Consider the following 20,470-nt stretch of genomic DNA (forward strand, 5'->3'; position numbering starts at 1 on the left):
TAGACCTCGCTTCAGCAACCACAGAACTTGAGTTCTGGCTAAGAAAGAATTCAGAGCCAAGACTCAAACTATAAGAGAAAGTTTATTTAGAAAATCACAGAGTTAGAAGAAGTGAGCCATAGAAGAAATGGTCTCAGAAAATGAGTTACAGATTAAAAAAGAGGGCCCTTGGAGCATAGGAAGGGGAAAGAGAAAAAGAGAGATGCATACCTTGAGAGATGAAAGAGGGAGGAAAAGTGTGGGCATGTTAGGGGGGAGGAGGGGTGGCCGAAGGGTTCCTATCTTAAGGGCTTTAATCTGGAGGTATCAGGGGATGATTTAAATAGAATATTCATCATCTTATCAGGTGTGCTCCCTCAGGGTGGTGTTCTCCACTGATTGGTTGGCGTCAGGGCAGGAGGTCATGGGTCCTGAGGTCAGCCATGGCGTTGCCCCATCTGATTTTCCTGCTTATCCAGGCCTGGAGCTGAAATACAACTGAGGCCTAGATGCCATCTCTAAGATTTAATACTTAAGGGAATGTCCATGCAAAGGCTTGTAGTTTCACTCATTGCTAGGCACCTGGGACTCTCTGCCCTGGCGACCCTCTGCACCTGGCCTATTGTTCCGACTCTACTCATGCCTATCTACCTACCTCTACATTTTGACAAGAAGCCTCATTTCCAGAGAAATGAGGAAAATGGTAGCAAAACATTGCAAGGATTCATGACCACCCAAGTCCTCTAAAATAAAAACTCTCAGGCAAATTGAGACAAAGAAATAGGTGGAGAATACCTCATAATTTCCCTAATAACTTGGATCCCAGGTTTTCTGTGAGAAAGCTATTTTAACAGGAGCTTATGCTGTTGAGAAGAAAACACACTTAGTGTAAATGCTAAAGAAATTAACATTACGTATTAGGGAAAATACAAATAGGCAGGTTATTTTTAGGTCAGTAAAATTTATACTTTATCTGAATTATTTTATTTCCCTCTTTTCAGTATTAACTGAATTAGTTTTAATGTAGACAACAACAATCATTTTTATCATGGTTTCTCTCTCTCTCTCTCTCTCTCTCTCTCTCTCTCTCTCTCTCTCTCTCTCGGCCTACAATATTAATTGATCATTTCATTTGACTATTTTGGAGAATATAAACCATTTCCCATTGCCTAGTTAAGGAATTAAAGATTTATAATGTAGACAAACCAGAAAATCATAGTACAGAAAAGCCACTAATCTCCTTGGAAGGAATGGTGACCTTTTTCTTTTTTGTGTTTCTTTATTTGTAGTTAGTCTTTGTCAAAGATTTATTTTCCACAAGATTATAATCTCTTTTGGAGCACCAAAATCATGAGACCTGTCTGCTTTCAGATTCACATGGCAAGATTATTCCTCAGAATGTATTTCTCCAAAGGTATATCACAGGCAGTAACTTGCACATGTTTCAACTGGGACTTTGTAGCTGTGATTCCTGTCAGTGGGATGGCATTCATTGTTAGGTTGGTTCAGTTTTATATTGATTAGTTGTTCCTTCCATACTCCTTTGCAGAATCTATCTTGAGCCAGTGTTAAACTTTCAGCGTTAAATCTATTATAAGCCTCTCCTTTGTATGGCTGAAGGGAATTTTCAACTTACCCAGCATTCTTGTGTATAACAAATTGCATTTTGTATTCCCAAATGTCTTATAGTGTTGGCATTATTTATTTTGGTTTGGGAGTCCTAAGGACCTCTAGATCTTACTTCTAGAAGCTGTGCAGTAGATTGCCAGAATGCTCATGGTATTGAATAATGACTTATGCTCATCACAGTTTATAATTTAAGAGGTTGTTGTGATTTTTACTTGACAGATATGCCATTATAGTAAGAAAAGTTTCCTCTATGAGTACCTCTTCTCTTGTCATTGCCTTATGACCAAAAACAGTCCATTGGCCTACTGAATTAAAAATAAACATCTTTTTTAAAAAAGTCATTCAGCCAATCTGACTAGCAAAGAACAGAAACATTGGAAATAGCATGTCATTTTTAAGCTAAAATATCCTACTTTTTTGTAGTATTTTCATTTTAAAATGTGAAAAAAGATGACATTTGGCTGTCAGAGGTAACATTTTTGACATATTTTGCATTCCTAATTTTGTCACTTTTAGTTCTGGTTATGAAGTTGACTTAAAGTATTTTGGAGCATTAGTTGAGGATTTATAAAAGTAAAATTTCTTTCACTGTATGTATTTAAGAATTTCGCTGCTGGGCAAACTAAATTCATAAAAGAATTTCTATAATCTAAATCACCAAACTTACCTCAATTATCTCTTCTTTGAAATATGCTGCAGTAAATATGGTGAGACTGTGCTAAACTTTTACTTTATGAAGTACCACAGGTAAATCACCACATCCACATTCCTCCTATCCCTACCTTCTCCCCAAAATCAGTCACAAGATACTTCAAATTTTATGTGTATTGGTTCTATGAATATGAAGACTGCACAATGTAATGAAGTACTATTGAGTCCTTCAACCACCCAATTCCACTCCCAGGAATTCCTCCTTACCGTGTCTGCAGGTGTGGCTCCCTGGAAGGGGGATCAACTGCCTTGGTTTGGCTGGGACTGTCCCAGTTTTATCACTCAAAGTCTCATGTTCCAGGAAATTCTGCAGTCCCAGGCAACCAGGACAACTGGTCACCCTACTCTGCAACTATGTCTGGTTCATGAGCCTCCTCTACAGCCATGACTAACTTAGTGGGTTATTGTCAAATTGGACCATCACCTTCTCTGTCTTTGGGATTCTGAACACTGAACTGAGAGAAACACATGGAAAATAGGAGTTGTTTGCAGCATAATTATGTTAAATGCAGTTCTTCAGATAAGTTTAACGTTTGCTCTTTAAAATCACCTGGGATACAGACACTAATTATGAGAACCACAGAATATCTCTTTTGTGGATTAAGAGTTATTATCAAAGCCTTTATGTGAATAGTTACATTTTGAAATAGAAGGTATTATTTAAAAGTTGGGAATGTATTGATCATTCTCATTTCATTGTGAGCATTGTCTGTTCCTTAGATTAAATATATTTATATAAATACTAGTGGCCCAGTGCATGAAATTTGTGCATTGGGTGGGGGGGTGGTTCCCTCAGCCCAGCCTGCACCTTCTCCAATTGGGGACACCTTGGGGGATGTCCGACTGCCGGCAGTTGGACATCCCTCTCGCAATTTGGGACCGCTGGTTCCTAACTGCTCACCTGACTGCCTGCCTGATCACCCCTAACCTCTCTGCCTGCCTGCCTGATCACCCCTAACTGCCTCAGCCTGCCTGCCTGATCGCCCTAACTGCCCTCCCCTGCTGGCCTGATCTCACCCCCAACTGCCTCTGCCTGCCTGATCACCCCTAACTGCCCTCCCTTGCTGGCCTGATCTCACCCCCAACTGCCCTCCCCTGCCAGCCTGGTTGCCCCCAGCTTCCCTCCCTTGCAGGCCTGATCTTGCCCCCAGTTGCCTTAAAAACCCTCCTCAGCCCCCACCTTAGTTTCTGCCTTCACAGTTGACTCAGATTTGGTTCTGATTGGTCGGTTTCTATGCCAGTCAGCATCAAAAGCTCTGCCTCCTAGGCAGCCATTGGCTCCTCACAGTTCACCCAGTTTTGGTTCTGATTGGTCAGTTTCTATGCCACTCAGCGTCTCTGGGCCTATCTCCAGGCCTGATCAGAGAGGTGGAGCTGATCAGTAGCCCCTGTGGAGGCCTGGAGAGAAAGAGAGGCACGCTGCTGGCCAGGCCTTGAGAGAGAGAGAGAGGCAAAGGCTGATCAATAGCTGCCACAGAGGCAATCGATCAGACCCTGCTTTTCTCTCCGGCATCTCTCCGGGCCTGATCCGCAGCCCCCTCAGCAGTCAGTGCTGGGTTGCCGCACCTGCAGCGGCAGCAGTCAGTAGCTGGGTCACCACGGCAACCCAGCACTGACTACAAGACTGACTTCTGGTGTTTGGTTGAGCCTTCGGTCGTTAGGGTCACTGCCTTTTTATATATATATAGATAATTAACATATACATAAAACCAAATTTTGTAATGATTTTTAATAGGAAATTTTTGCAAAAATTGTTATTTTTGATACACTATTAAATGCTAGGTATAGGGCTAGGTGCTTTACATACCATATAACAATTCTCTTATCAACCATTCAAGGTATCATTCCCATCACAGTGATGATGAAAATAAGTAGTTTGCTTATAAATGAAGTATCTTGTTTCATCATCTTTATCTACTTGTTTTTTTATCCTCACAGAAAATATGTTTATTGATTTTAGAGAGAGAGGAAGGGATAGAGAGAGAGAGTGAGAGGATCATCAATATGAGAGAGAAACATTGATCAGCTGCCTCCTGTATGGGCCCTGATTGGGGACTGAACCTGTATCCTAGGTATGTGTCCTGATTGGGAATCGAACCTGCAACCATTTAGTGTACAGGATGCACTCCAACCAACCAAGTCACTTGGCCAGGGCCATTATCTTTATTTTAAAAATTTATAATTGGACTCTGTCATCTTTTAAGTCTTAGGATTGTTTCATACACTTATTTTGTTCAATAGATTCTTCTTTCAGATATGCATTTTAGGTGATCATAAACTCTGTATATGTGTAAATATATTATAGTGAAGTAGAATTTGAGGTTATTGCTTTGGAGTTCTTTGCTAATAATTTTGGAATGTGTAGACTGCTAATTTATTGCTGCTATTAATTGGTGAGATGTCTGAAAAACTCAAGCATTGAATATGACTCAATATTTTGAAACAGCAAATGTAAATGGAAATGTAATACAGAGAAAGGAAAACAATAAGACAATAAATTACACATGCATTATATTTTTAAAATAATATTGGTAATATCAATTATCTTATTATTCCATTTTGTTTTACTAGAACCTGCATTTCCTAAAACACTCCCCAGGAATTTTGATGCACCTAGACTATGTTATGCTTTTATAAAGTCCCTAGAAAAAATGTTTCATGATTAAATTAGTTTGAGAAATGTTGGGTTAAGTGAAATTAAACAATTCATGTGATGTAGGACTTCACCGAATATTTAAATGGCTAATGTGCTTTTTAAATCTCAAAACAAAATAAAACACACACACACACACACACACACACACACACACACACACACACACAATAAGGCATGCACCATTTCTCAGATGTATTTCACCACCAATTTCTATTCAGAGGGAACATACCATTGGACTTGAGTCCTGTGAAGCACTCTGAGAAAGAGTTTATGACATCTGGACCTGTATTGCTAGAGTGGAAATAATGAAAAGGGCTTTATTTTTGGCAACCATCATGCAATATCAGGTGACACTATTATCCCCAAATGAGGAACTATTTCTTGGCAATAGCTATTAAACTTACAAATAGTACTTATATCCCTGTAGGTTTGCTATCTCAATATATGATTTGAATTTAAAGGCCACTTGATTGAGGAGTCTATTAACATGTGTATAATAACATTTGATAAACAGAACCAAATAATACATCATTTAACAGGGTCCTGAAGCCTACATTGGATTAACATATGTCATTAAAATGCCTGCCTTATATCTTTATTTAATAGCGACAGATATGTTTGAAATCTAAATTCAGCATCAAAAAGGACAAGTATAGCCCAACCGGCACGGCTCAGTGTTTGACCATCGACCCATGAACCAGAAGCTCAAGGTTCAAATCCTGGTCACAGCACATGCCCATTGCAGGCTTGATCCCCAGTGTGGGGTGTGCAGGAAGCAGCCAATCAATGGCTCTCTCTCATTGATGTTTCTATCTCTCTCTCCCTCTCCATTCTTCTCTGAAATCAATAATATATATATATATATATATATATATATATATATATATATATATTTTAAAAAGGACAAGTATAGAATATTTTAGAACTATTCTGACTATTCTGTATGACACTATAATTGTGGATATGTGTCATTATACATTTTTCAAAACCCATAGAACGTATAACACCATAAACTGGTGAACAAAAATAAAACCCGAGTCATAGAAGCATCGAACAGACTGTCCAACCTGTGAGGGAAGATGGGGGGGCGGGGGTAAGAGATCAACCAAAGGATTTGTATGCATGCATATGAGCATAACCAATGGACACAGATGGGGGGAGAGGAGGGAGGGCATGTACTGGAGGGTGGGGCGGCCTGGGAGAGGTCAATGGGGGAAAAAGGAGACTTATATAATACTTTAAAGTTTAAACAATAAAGAATTAAACAAACAAACACCAAGAGTGAACTCTGATGTAGTCTATGGACTTTGGGTGATAATAATGTGTGAGTGTAGGTTTAACAATTGCAACAAATGTACCCCTCTGCTGCAGGATATTGATAGTGGGGAAGTCTGTGTATGTAGAGGGGCAGGGAGTATATGAGAAATATAACTTACAATCAATTTTTCTATGAACCAAAAACTGCTCTAATGAATAGTTTATTTTTAAAAAGTGACAAGCATTATATTTTCAAAACATGAAGCAGCTCGGCTCAGTGGTTGAACATCGACCCATGAACCAGGAGGTCACAGTTCGATTCCTGGTTGGGGCACATGCCCAGGTTGTGGGCTCGATCCCTGCTGGGGTGGGGGCGTGTAGGAGACAGCCGATTGATGATTCCCTCTCATCATTGATGTGTCTATCTTTCTCTCCTTCTCCCTTCCTCTCTGAAATCAATAAAAAATATTTAAAAAAAAATGAAACAGAGCCTAAGGTGAATGAAGATGAAAGAACATTATAAGTGGGGAATCTAATGGATTTATGGAAACTTTATACTCTAAGCACATTTTACATTAGGTCAGTAAAAATTTTGCACATTTATGGACACTCACAGCACTGCTGATACCTCAGTGGCCAGAACATTTTATTTATTTATTTATTTTCTTTTTTTATTGTCTAAAGTTTTACATATGTCTCCTTTTTCCCCAATTGAACCCCCCACCACCAGCTATTCCCACCCTGGTCAAGTCCCCACTGCCCCAGTGTCTGTGTCCATTGGTTATGCTAATATGCATGCATACAAGTCCTTTGGTTGCTCTCTAACCCTCCCCTTCCCTACCATTTGTCTCTGGATCTATTCTTGTTCATCAAATTATGTTGATCATTATATCCCGCATATGAATGAGATCATGATATAAAAAACTATGGTACATCTACACAATGGAATGCTATGCAGCTATAACAAAGAAGGAACTTTTACTATTTGCAACAGCATGAACAGAACTGGAGAGCATTATGCTAAGCCAGTGGTCAGCAAACCGCGGCTCGCGAGCCACATGCAGCTCTTTGGCCCCTTGAGTGTGGCTCTTCCACAAAATACCATGTGTGGGCGCGCACCTACAGTGCGATTGAAACTTCGTGGCCCATGTGCAGAAGTCAGTTTTCGGCCTGGGTGAGTATTTTGAAGAAGTGGTTCTAACACCGAGCCACACTCAAGGGGCCAAAGAGCCGCATGTGGCTCGCGAGCTGCGGTTTGCCGACCACTGTGCTAAGCGAAATAAGCCAGTCAGAGAGAGATAAATATCACAGTGGCCAGAACTTTTTCAAATGCACTTCCTTTTCACATAAGTATTAACTACTGATAGGAAAATAAAATTTTATTTCAGAGAGGAGCAAATATGCCAAAAATCCCAATCTCTACAATATTACTGATATTCAAATTTGACATTTCTTAGAATTAAAATTCATTTTAATGGATTCACAGCTTTTATATGAGTACAAGTTTTTCCACAGAGCTATTGAGTTAGTAATAAAAATGGAAAAGGTAGTGTATAGGATATGATAATAAGTTTAAATGAAAGAGCCCTTAAGGAAGACTGTGGACAAAGCACATGAAATCCAAAAAAGATTTTTGCTTTCTACCTGATCAAGTCATCCCAGATTCCAAGTCTCACAGATCAATGTTGATATCTTGGGGATGTGTGGCTGTTTGTTTTTACTTAATTTCAATATATGGGACATTTAATTTTCTAAGCATATATTATTCCTATTCTTTATTTTCTAGCACTGGTATTAAACTCAGGGAAATTAGTAAATGACCAGGCAAAAAACCCCACTAGATTGTGCCAAAGTTTCCTAAGTCAGCCACACAAATCCAGCCTGGTATTGATTATAAATAAATGGCTGAGCGACCTGCATTTTATCACCACCTCACTGGCCCTCAGTTTTCTCATCCATAAAATGAAGAATTGACATGTTATCTGTTAACTCTAAAATTCAATCTTTCACCCTGGCCAGTTTTGTTCAATGGTTAGAACATTGGCCCGAGAACCAAAGGTTCCAGTTCGATTCCCAGTCAAAGGCATGTACCTGGTTTTGCAGGCCCAATTCTTGCCCAGGTGAGGGCCTGCGCAGGAGGCACCAGATTGATGTGTCTCTCTCACATTGATGTTTCTCTCTCTCTCCCTCCCTTCTCCCTCCCTTCCACTTTCTGTAAAAATCAATGAACGGATATCCTCAGATGAGGATTAACCAAAAAATTTCAGTCTTTCCATAGTATTCAGTTAATCAATATCAAAACAAATAAATAGCAAGAATACCTAAACTAGAAATAAGTATCTCCAGAATTACATTGTAACTGTCAAAGAATGAGATTTGATTCAGCAAAAAAGACCAACTGAATTTTGTTGTTATAATACTACTAGTAGCCCGGTGCACGAAATTCGTGCACGGCAGGGGGTTGTCCCTCAGCCCAGCCTGTACCCTCTCCAATCTGGGACTCCTGGAGGGATGTCCGACTGCCTGTTTAGGCCCGATCCTGGTGGGATCGGGCCTAAACGGGCAGTCGGACATCCCTCTCACAATCCAGGACTGCTGGCTCCCAACTGCTTGCCTGCCTACCTTCCTGATTGCCCCTAACCGCTTCTGCCTGCCAGCCTGATCACCCCCTAACCACTCTGCTGCCAGCCTGGTTGATGCTTAACTGCTCCCCTGCCAGCCTGTTTGCCCCCAACTTCCCTCCTCTGCCAGCCTGGTCACCCCTAACTGCCCTCTCCTGCAGGGTTGATCACCTCCAACTGCCCTCCCTTGCAAACCTGGTCCCTCGCAACTGCCCTCCCTTGCAAGCCTGGTCCCTCACAACTGCCCTCCCTTGCAGGCCGGGTGCCTCCCAACTGCCCTCCCTTGCAAGCCTGGTCCCTCGCAACTGCCCTCCCTTGCAAGCCTGATCCCTCGCAACTGCCCTCCCTTGCAGGCCGGGTGCCTCCCAACTGCCCTCTCCTGCTGGCCATCTTGTGGTGGCCATCTTGTGTCCACATGGGGGCAGGATCTTTGACCACATGGGGGCAGCTATATTGTGTGTTGCAGTGATGATCAAGCTGTATATTATTCTTTTATTAGATAGGATAGAGGCCTGGTGCACGGGTGGGGGCCAGCTGGTTTGCCCTGAAGGGTGTCACAGGTAAGGGTGCGGGTTCCCTTGGGGTGTGGGGCGGCCTGAGCGAGGGGCCTGTGATGGTTTGCAGGCCGGCCACGCCCCCTGGCAACCCAAAGGGAGGCCCTGGTATCTGGAATTTATTTTCCTTCTACAATTGAAACTTTGTAGCCTTAAGCGGGTGGGCCCGGCCAGGGTGTGCAGAAAGCTTTGCTTCCCCTGTTGCTGCCGGCAACCCGGGCCTGCTCTCTCAAGCTCCATTCTGCTGCCATTTGTTTGAATTTGTTTACCTTCTATAATTGAAACTTTGTAGCTTGAGTGGAGGCTTAGGCCTGCAACGGCTATGGAAAGCTTGGCTTCCTCTGTTACCTGGGAAACCTTGTTCTCTGTGGCTGTAGCCATCTTGGATTGGGGTTAATTTGCATACTCGCCCTGATTGGCTGGTGGGCTTGGCTTGGCTGGTGGGCATGGCTTATGTAGCGGAGTGATGGTTAATTTGCATATTACCATTTTATAGAGAGGATAGCTGTATTATGAAAAAGCTAATTTACATAATATTAACTCCTAGCAAAATTGTAGCAATGACATCATTTTTATTTTGGGGTCAAATTTCTTGAGAAAGTTAGAGTGTGATCATACTGAGGATTTATTCAGCTCCCTTTTCATGTGTGGAATTGGGATACATTGGACAGAAAATCTCACGGAGTCTAGACATTATTTAATACTGCAGGTTGCCAGATCACACCAGCGGCCCCTCTAGCTGCTTGTCAGTTGTGCTTAGAGGGTGACTTAATTCAAAATGAAAGACAAGTAAAGTGTTATATACACTCTTATCGTTTTTGTTCACCTAGTCCTAGTAGAGTAGATTAATAGTTCCTATCCCAGGGAAGGCTAAAAAAATTAGCACCTGCCAACAGTGTGTTTATGCTCATTTTCTTAGCTTGAATTCTTGCTGATGTGGCTAATGAATTTCAGACATAAAGAACTTTTTCACTGATTGACCTAAGGTACATAAATTTCCAAAGAAGCAACACAAATTATCTTGTATAGTCCATTCATTCATCCCCTATACATTTTGAGATTCTACTTTCTACCAGCAACTAGGTTAGGGGATTTTAAAAAATGTGAATTGGACTACTTTCAAGAGTCATACAGTGAACGGGGAGAAACAAACACATGATTGCAATTAAATATAATTGCTATGATGGAGGAAGGTGCAGTAGTAGAGTGAAAAATAGAATACTGAAGTCAGCCTGGATGATAAGGACATATTTCATAGAGAAGATAACTAAGACGTCAAGGAAATTCAGTGGAGACACTGGAATTTAATCTTATGAACTGGGTGGGGAGAGTGTTTCAGGCAGAGGCACCATAAGGATGAAGGCTTGGAGGATGGGAGAGCCTGTTGTATGCGAGACACTGGAAGCATTTGGGGCCTTGTAGTGTGTTACCACTGGGGAAGTTGAGACAAGAGCAGGCCACAGAAGTCAGACCATGAATATTAATAGCATTTCATGCTGAAATACTGAGATTCAATCATGTTGCCCTTGCTTTCCTACACAGAGCCAATCTAACCTTGGATTTAAATGTGGCCCCATCATTGGATATTTGAGGCTGCTGGATACCAAAGCATCGTCTTCTTTGAACAGAAATTAAATTCATCTTAGTTAAGTAATTTGAAATTTCTATTATTTGACACAAATATATATAGTAAGAACTAGAAAACAAACTTATCCTGAATTTTAGAGATTAAACATGAGATTTCAAAGACATTTCTCGAATGAAGGTGAAGTTGACAGTTATGCGGCCAGAGCCCCAGTGGGTTTGCCTGGCCTCTCCTTAGTAGTTAGGGACTCTTTAGCACAAGGGCTTATGAGAGTTTCCTGGACAACAATGCATCACTGGCTTTCAAATACAAATAGTGAAAAAAAATGGATAAAGCTATCATTTACAATGAGAGGGACTTCAACTGTTTCTTGTAAAAATAAGAAATATTTCCAGCAAAATAATTTAACTTTGTTGTTGGTATTGAAAGACTCATCCATTTTAATACTATTGTACTTAACAAGCTTATGGAGTAGAATAAAAGGACTCTGACATGAGGCAATCCAGTGGTTTCATGGTACTTTATGAACTAGAGAATCAAGACAGTCCTGAAGGCAGCATATGTCCCATACGGGTCTTCCAATCAGCATGAGGAGTTAATGTCTAAGATCAGGGCAGTTTTGTTACTCCGAAAACTGACAGTTTATATCATATTTCAGCACTATTATAAAATGGCAAGTAGTTAAATAAAACATGTGGCATGAACCCAGGAGAGACGTGGGACAACCATGATTATTTTCACTGGAGTTCCTCTTATTCATGGTCCACAACTACTTTAATGTTTTTAGGGAGTGATTGATAATTTTTCTATTTAAAAATGGTTACTTCAAAGGAATCCAGTAACAAATGTGACATTAAATTGAGTTCATAATTACTTAGCTTAATTAAAAATAGTGGGGACATGAAAGAGGACATAAAATCATTTTACTCAGTATCATTTCAACAAGCTAGTAAAGAAAAATATTTTGTAATTTTAAAAAATCAAGTGTGGAAAGTTCTAATCATCATAAAAGAAGCCCAAAAGCTTTTGTTTATTTCCAAAGGCAGACACAATGAAGATGTTAATGAAAATTCTGCTTTCTGTTCCTACTTCACACACCTGAACTCTCTCTGACCCTGGCAAAGGGGTTTCATCTCTCAGCTTCCTTTCCCCATATGGGAGAAGGGCATGGACGTTTATCTAGGATTCAATGCGATAACATCTGTAAATTAGAACATTTTACGCAAATGTAAGGTAGCATTACTGTTCTGTTGGTTAGTAACCAAAAACAGTTCGTCACAGATGGTGGTAATTTTCCATTCTTTTTGTGATATTCCATTCCTTTTGTGGAATTTAAATGACCAGTCTTACGCAGGCAAGCTTGACTCATGCTTTAGATTCTTCCATATTTCGAAATTGAATTTTAATTCACATTTTTGAAGTTTTCTTAATGCCTTTTCATGACTTTTTGGTTGCCTTATTCTTGCAATTCAGAAAATTAAAGATAAAAATTCAAGTAATAGTAACATGCTACAACCACATTCCAACCCCAAGTTAAAAACTATAAGAGAGACAGAGAGAGCAGCTATATTGTTACCTTCCAAATACAACTGTCATATACATATATATATATATATATATATATATACACACACACACACATACATATATATTATATATAACATATATATAACATATATATAACATACATATCACATAACATATATAATATATATACTACTCATAAATATAGAGGATATACATATGTGTATATTGTTATATTTCCTGCCAGTCTTTTCTCCTATTAATTGTAATAAGGTATTCAATAATACCCTATTTTTCACATAATATTATAACAAGAATTTTTCTACAAAGTGAGCACTACCTTCTCTGTAAAGGGCCAGATAGTAAATATTTTGGCTTTCAAGCCATAGGGTCTCTTGTCACCTCTACTTCACTCTGCCATTGTAGCAGCCATAGACAGTATGTGAATAAGTATGTGTTGCTGTGTTTCTATAAAAGTGTATTAACAAACACAAGCTGAAAGTCATATTTGACCCATGGGTCCACAGTTTACTAATCCCTGATCTAAATGATTATAAATTATTTACTATTTAACCATGGAATTATTGTACTTCCCTAGAGTTTTTAAAAGTATTTATTTCTTCTTTCAGTTGGAATCTGTCTTAAATCCTCTTATTTAGTGTCTGAGTTAATTTATTTTCCTATAGTTACTCTCTAAGAACATTGTTGAAGTAAAAATTATATTGGTAGTGCCTTCACTGATGTGGCTCAGTTGATTGGGTATCATCCCATGCACTGAAAGGTTGCTGTTTCAATTTCCCATCAGGGCACATGCCCGGGCTGTGGGTTAGATCCCCAGTAGGGGGCATACAGGAGGCAGCCAATCAATGTTTCACTCTCACATCAATGTTTCTCTCTCTCCCTCTCCCCTCCTCTCTCTCTAAAAATCAATAAAAATATGTTTTAAAATGATATTGGTAGTTAACCTATTTCTTTTGTCTCCTTTTGAGAACAGTGTATTTTTTCTTTTTTTATTAACTGAATAAATTTGATATGAAACATTGTAAATGTTTAAGTTGTACAGGCTATGTTGATACCCATATATTGTGGTATGATTGCCCTTGTATTGATATTTATCATCTTACCTAATAATAGATAAACATGTAAATTGACTGTACCTCCACTAGGCCCACAGCCAACAGGAGTGAGTATGCAAATTAACCCAACAAAGATGGCAGGTTAATTTGCATATGCAGGCACAGAGTGGCTGGGCGGGGCAGGATGCCTACTATGAGGGGCGGGGGGCAAAGGGAGCTATGGGAGTGGTGCTCCAGCCAGCGAGGATGTGCCGGCTCCCAAACGGGCCAGGAGTGAAGCCAGGGGAAGGAAGGCTTATTCTTGCATGAATCTTTATCCCTCAGCCTAGCCTGCACCCTCTCCAATCTGCGACCCCTCGGAGGATGTCGGACATCTCTCTCACAATCTGGGACTGCTGACTCCTAACCACCCGCCTTCCTTCCTGCCTGATCACCCCCTAACCGCTCCCCTGCCGGCCTGATTAACACCTAACTGCTCCCCTACTGGCCTCATCACCCCCAATTGCCCTCCCCTGCCAACCTGATCTCGCCCCCAACTGCCCTCCTCTGCTGGCCAATTTGATTCTGATTGGTCGGTTTCTATGACAGTCAGCATCAAAAGCTCCGCCTCCTAGGAAGCCATTGGCTCCTCACAGTTGACCCGGATTTGGTTCTGATTGGTCAGTTTCTATGCCAGTCAGTGTCTCTGGGCCTATCAATGAGGCCTGACCAGAAGGTGAGGCTGATCAGCAGCCCCAGTGGAGGCCTGAAGAGAAATGGAGGCGAGGCTGCTGACCAGGCCTGGAAAGAGAGAGGCAAGTGCTGATCAACAGCTGCCACAGAGGCTATGGATCAGACCCTGTTTCTCTCTTCAGGCTTCTCTCCATGCCTGATTTGCAGCCCCCTCAGCAGTCAGTGCTGGGTCACTGTGCCTACAGCCATAGCAGTCAGTGCTGGCTCACCACGACAACCCAGCGCTGACTGCAGGACTGACTTCCAGTTGGTCAAGCCTCCTGATCATTGTGGATGTGATGGACCCAGAGTTTTTATATATTAGGATAGTACTATATTATTACCTATATTCATTTTACTGTGCGTTAGATTTCTAGGGCTTAAGTACTACTTGTTATAAGTTTTTACCCTTAAAATCCATCAATCTTACTCCACCTCACTCTCCATCCTCTGGTAATTACCATTTTACTCTGTTCTTTTTTTTTTTTTTTTACAGGTTTGGCTTTTTTAGATTCCACATATAAGTGATATATAGTACTTGTCTTTCTCCGTCTGACTTATTTCACTTAGCATAATATGCTCAAGGTCCATCCATATTATCACAAATGGCACAATATCTTCCTTTATCATTGCTTAGTAATATTCTATATGTATAGGTACCACATCTTCTTTATTTGTTCATTCATTGATGGCCATTTGGGTTGTTTCCATATCTTAGCTATTGTGATAAACATGGGAGTGCATATATCTCATACATGTACATGGGACAAAATTCTGAAATCTACAAAAGGGAAAATAAGAGTACATCTCCTCACACTCTGCTCCTCAATCACCAGCCCCTCTTCCCAGATAGTACCACTTTTTTTTTTTTCTGTTTCTTGTGCACTCTTTTAGCTATAGTTTATGCATATCTAAATTTGGTAGAAAAGTTTTGATGAATAATACTATTTATTTAATGATTATTGGTCTTACTGTCTTTAAAAATTTCTTTTTAGTTCAATATTTGGATTAAATATTCAAATTTATGTACATTTGTAGTATCTTATAGTATTAATAGTATTTAAAATCTTGTTTGTAGCCCTGGCTGGTTTTGCTCAGTGGATAGAGCATCAGCCTGCAGACTGAAGGGTCCCAGGTTCGATTCCAATCAAGGACGGGCTTGATCCCCAGTAGGGGGCATGCAGAAGGCTGCCAATCAATGCTTCTCATTCATCATTGATGTTTCTATTTCTCTCTCCCTTTCTCTCTGAAATCAATAAAAATACATTTAAAAAATCTTGTTTGTAAATACTTCTCCTTTCATTATACATTGTATTTGTTTGCATTGCAAATAAGGTAGAAAACCTCTGGGGTGTGTGTGTGTGTGTGTGTGTGTGCGCGCGCGCGTGCTGGCTTTTGCTTCCATGGATTTTTTTTTTTTTTGCTTTTTATTGTCTTGTTTTTAATTAGATCTGTACGTCTTTGTTTTGTGAGGATATAACAAGTTGTTATTTACTAAGTTACTCATATTAAGTTTTATTTCTCCCATCTAATTTGGTATTTTTTATTGAGCTTGCTTCTTTATTTCATTTTGACCTCATTTCCTTCATTTCATTGGATACATTAATATTCTTTTATTGGTTTAGAAATTATATATTCTACTCTTAGTCTTGTAGGACTTACACATAACTTATTAAACCCATTCTCAGTTTCTTAAATTTAGTAAACTATATATCTTTTCCTAAGTAAAACATATCCCTTAACGTAACCCACCTCATTCTGCTTTTTCCCAATGCTCACCATATTCATATTTCTTAGAATTTATACCTGGAGTGTTAATGATATACTTAGTTATTGCTTTTCCTTGCTTATTTTGACAACTCCACTAAGTTATTTACTTAACCTTATTTTTCATATGAGTCATAGTGTTCTGTTTGTTTTCAGAAATATGCTGAATCCCTTTGAGGCCTTGTCTACTTATTTTACCCTATTATTTAAGTGATATTTTAACTGTTTATACAATTCTGAACTTGAATTTTTATCTCTCATCACTTTGAATATATTAATTCAATGTCTTTTTATGACCTGGGTTACTTTTAAAGCCTGATTTTCAGTCTAATTTTGTCTTTTGTAGGTGATCTGATCTTCATCTGTAGAAGGTTTTAGAATTTTTAAATTTATGGTACTATGTTTTCTTTTTTTTTTAAATATATTTTATTGATTTTTTTTACAGAGAGGAAGAGAGAGGGATAGAGAGTTAGAAACATCGATGAGAGAGAATCATCGATCAGCTGCCTCCTGCACACCCCCTACTGGGGATGTGCCCGCAACCAAGGTACATGCCCCTGACCGGAATCGAACCCGGGACCTTTCAGTCCACAGGCCGACGCTCCATCCACTGAGCCAAACCGGTCCTGGCGGTACTATGTTTTCTTAAAATTCTCTGCATGTTTCTAGTTGTGGAATTTCTTCCTCTCTCCCTCTGTTCCTTCCTTCCATAGCATTTTGTGAGCACTTTTATCAGAAGATAATATTCATCATAAATCTGAGAAAATTGTATCCCTTAGTTTTTAATTATGTCTCCTCTTTTTATGATTTTGTTTTTATTTGGGAATTTCTATTATAGGAATCCTCCTCTTCTATTTTCTTTAATCTTAAATTTTATTTTAAAAATCCTGTCCTTTTATTTTCTTTCTGGTACTCTTTTTTTTAAAAAAGCAATTTTTAAAAAGATATGTTTTTAATGTGTTTTTTTTTTAGAGAGAGTCAGGGAGAGGGAGAGATAGAAACAACTCTGAGAGAGAAACATTGATCAGCTGCCTCCTGCACGCCCACTACTGGGGATCGATCTTGCAAACGGGGCATGTGCTCTGACCTGGAATTGAACTAGCTATCTCTTGGTGTATGGGTCCACACTCAACCACTGACCAACACTGGCCAGGCTTCCTGGTACCTTTTTGAAGAGTTACACTGCCTGACCTCCCAGCTTTCTAACATTTTTCTTTGCCAATGTTCATTCTATTATTGAAACCACTTACTGAGTACTTTATTTGAATCATTTTATTTTTCATATTCAGTATCTCCATTTGGTTTCCCCAATTGATGACCCATTTCTGTATCCTATATCCAATATCTTCCCTTTTCTCTTTGAAGACACTTACTACATGTGTTTAAATTCTTCTTCTCTCTGATATATTAATTCTTCTTTGTCTGTTATAAATTTTTTAAATGTATTGAATTTTTAAAAGAACAGTTTAAATATGAGTTTTCTGTTCATGTTGAGGTTGAAGCCTCATGATGACTGGTACCAATGATCTGCCTCTCGCCCAGTGGGGCAAGTTGGGCCCTCCCTGGAGAAGAAACCCGGGTTCCCCAAGATATGTGATCAGTGCTGGGGCCCCGCCAGCAGGTGAGGGGATCCCAAGTCAGGTGGTGGGCGTGGAGGCCACGGGGACATAGGGTACCAAGGAGATAGAACTGAACCTCACATCACCCTGCTTGGCCCCAGAGGATGGCTGGTTAGCCAGAGATGGGTAAGATTCCTCAGGGAAGGAACAACCTAAGACAGGCACAGTCGCAGATGGGCCATCAGGAGAGAACTTGGGGGTCAACAGAGGTGGTACACAGATCTTCACCCCCCTAACTTAGCAGGGGCCTGAACCCTCACCCCTTCTGAAGGAAGTCTCCTGCCCCAATGGCTGCTTAACGTCCCATGCCCAACTTAAATCGGGACCCCGGTAACAGACAGAGACTTGGCCGACAGCAGCTGCCCTCTCACTGCAACAAGAATTCTTTGAGTTGTCTTGAACCCATGGTGAGGGGAAGTGGATTTTTGATATCTAAATCCAGCCTAGCACCAGGAATGCTCAGGGCCTACTCAAGAAGGCAAATAATCCTTTCCACTAATATTTACAGGGGAAAATAAGATTGTTGTTAGAGTAATAAATTTGACAGTAAAATAGTAGTCAAGTTTTCAGGCTAATTTAAATTGGCTAATTGAAGCAAGTGAATATTCTAGAAAAATTAATAGTACTGGACAAAAAACAGTTCCTAAAGTGTTAACTAAAATTTTTATTGATAGTTCATCTCAGGATAAAATTGCATAACAGGTAATGAACCTAAAGCAGTCATATTATAGTGCAAAAAATAAAATTTAAAAGCTATCAAGAATACATTAAAATTTTCAAAAGCCTCCTAATATTTAAATCAAAAAAAGGGGGGATAGTAGAAGAATATCATGTAAGGAAAAATATCCTGAATTACATCTGGAAAATTTGTACTTTAGAAAAATAATTGTAATGCTAAAAGCAAGACACCCATGAAAAACACACATGGTGTCAACACAAGCCAGAGGAAAATCATTTGGGCAAAAAAATGAAAAAGGATTCCAAGTCAAATTATAGAAAATATTGCTTTATTAACTTTTGTTCGAGAATATGTTTGTATATTTTCAGAAAACAACTCCGAGACCATGTGGATTCCAGAAACAGAGAGGAATCAACAGGACTACTCCAGCCATGAAGACAGAAAAGAAGCAGTCCAGAGATGGAAGATGCTGATGTCGCCTTGCCATACTAGCAGTCAGCAGCTGTGCGGCACTGCAGGTTGCCCAGGACCAAACCAGAGAGGGTTGGACCTGCATTACCACCATTTGTCCACCATCCAGAACTGTAATGTCAGTGCTGACATGTACACATAAGGAACTGTTGGACATTGAAATTGGGTCGCAAAAGAAGTGTTGACCCAGAAAGACACTCACTACAGACTGATTCATTTGCCTTTCAGCATAACCATTATTGCTTGTCTCATTTTTGGTTCTTATAAGTCTATTTCTAGTAGCACATGATCTCACTCATCTAGGGGAAATGATGAACAACATGGACTGATGAACAAGAACAGACCCAGAAACAAGGAGGAATGGATCAGACTGTCGGGCCTCAGAGGGAGGGGAGGGGATATAGGGGAGAGATCAACCAAAGGACTTGTGTGCATGCATATGAGCCTAACCAGTGGTTAAGGACAACAGGGGGGTGGGGGCATGCGTGGGGAGGAGTGTGGGATGGGAATAAGGGAATGAGGACAAATATGTGATACCTTAATCAATAAAAAAATTTAAAAATAAATAAATATTATATTTCCTCATGAGATCGTTTTCCTGGAATATAGTAATGTGTTTCTTTTCTTTTCTTTTTTTTTGGGGGGGGACTGGCAAAATACTGGATTGTATCTCTCCTGGGATATTTCATAAAGGAGAAATTTCTTTGGTGTTGTAGTCCTTTGAGGTGGACCACTGTCATTTCCCTCTGCTGTAATATCTCTGTGCCCTGGGAAATCACCTTATACCTGCAGCTCAATCACTGTACTTTCCCAAATGCTGGCTCTTTGAGTTGAAATCATCTAGTCCTCAAGGTATTTTCCAAGGGGAGGAAATGCTCAGGGTCTATAGTGAGGCTGCACTTGCTCTTATCTATTCCCTACCTGGGCCAGAACACTGCTCTCAAGTTACTCTGTCCTTCCAGGCTGCTGCTAGGCTAACACGACTGTGGATCTTATTTTACATTACTTTTTTTGAAATATCACACTAAAGCTATGGAGTGCTCAACAATATGCTAATGTGATGTAAAGGGAAATAACAATGAATGACTCTTATTGCTGTCTATTTCCAAATGTGGCTCCTAGCCTTCTCACTCTGGATTTCCATTCCTGCCCCTCGGCATATGTGCCAGAACTCAGGCTCCTCCTATTTTCCCCAGAAAATTATCAAGTCTTCTAGGATATTTTCTCACTCCCATCAGTCTCCTTTTCACTTTTGTGGCATCTGCAGGGTTGCACTGTGGTGAAAGCAGCTACCAAATTCTGTTAATTCACCGTTTCATTAGGCAAAGAAATCCAGTTGTTTCTCAAGAAAGACTTATGCAAACTATGACTCTAAATTCACGTAAGCTAAAAATGTCTATTTTATACTTGAATAGTATTTTGGTGAGGTATATTAAGGACCACTATTTCTTTCCTTGGACTTTATGTCTATAGCTTAACTGCTGTAAGCCATTCTGAGAACTGTCTGATTATTTTCCCCATTAATGTGTCTTGATTTCCTTGCTTTGATTTTTAAGACTCTTTATATGCTAAATCTAATAGTTTTATTATTAGGTCTGTTTGTTAATTATATAGCAAAATTTATTTTTCCT

Source organism: Cnephaeus nilssonii, assembly GCF_951640355.1.
Source record: "Cnephaeus nilssonii genome assembly, chromosome: 7".
NCBI lineage: Eukaryota > Metazoa > Chordata > Mammalia > Chiroptera > Vespertilionidae > Cnephaeus > Cnephaeus nilssonii.